We start from the raw sequence: 976 nt of genomic DNA, 5'->3' as shown, positions 1-976 counted from the left end.
ATGTATTAATTAATGAAAATTAGCGTCGTAACTTATCAAATGTAAAATTAAAATCCATTCATATTTTCCTGCATAATTTTATCAACAACATCAACCGCACTTTTATAAACTTAATTGTTAAAAAATCTCAAAATTAAAGATTTGACTTAATGTGCAACAATAACTTCCGTTCAAATCACTTTTTATGTGATGTCAACAGATTGTGGTGATACTCAATGTCCTATTCTATTGCAATTTAAATTCATAATTGATATAAATCTTGAAAAATTATTTAGAATAATTCCACATTATCTATTCCACATATTATTTATTATTTCTAAATAAGTTAACTTTTGTATATTATTTGTTAATAGCACTCCTTTCCACATTTTAATGAAAATTAGGAGGTTAATTAACTATAATTGCTCATTACAAACTAAAATATATTAAGTAATATAAATGATATCTCAATAATATAAGAATACCAAACTAAACAAAATAAAAGGAAAATGCCTAGATTGCCTCGGCCCTCAATGCAAGGAATGAATTCAAGTGAGGTAAATTTTAGTCCGTCTCGTATGAGACCGTCTTACCTTATAGTAATACAACCTCAAAACAAGAAGTCCATAAGTTAAAAGTTTTTATTATTGGGCTATTTACCCCAATATGAGGTATGTCTCTCGGTGAGACCGTTTCATACAACAATTTGTGGGCAAAATTTTGTTCACAAATTCTTGTGAGAGACGGCTCTTTGAGAGACCATCTCTAATTGGACTGACCCATTATATGTTTTTTAAAAATATTATAAGTAGGCATTAAGAATAATGTAAGTAGACATTTAAGATATTAAAAATAGACATTAAGGATACGATAAGTAAGCATTGGTCTTCTGATCTAACAAAAGGAAGACTGATGATCTTATTTTCCAGTTTTTCCTTGATGAAGTGTCTGTCAATTTCCACGTGTTTCGTGCGATCATGCTGAACTTGATTTTCGG

This window comes from Amaranthus tricolor, chromosome 1 (genome assembly GCF_026212465.1).
Source record: "Amaranthus tricolor cultivar Red isolate AtriRed21 chromosome 1, ASM2621246v1, whole genome shotgun sequence".
Lineage (NCBI taxonomy): Eukaryota > Viridiplantae > Streptophyta > Magnoliopsida > Caryophyllales > Amaranthaceae > Amaranthus > Amaranthus tricolor.
Note: the sequence above shows the minus strand (reverse complement) of the source record.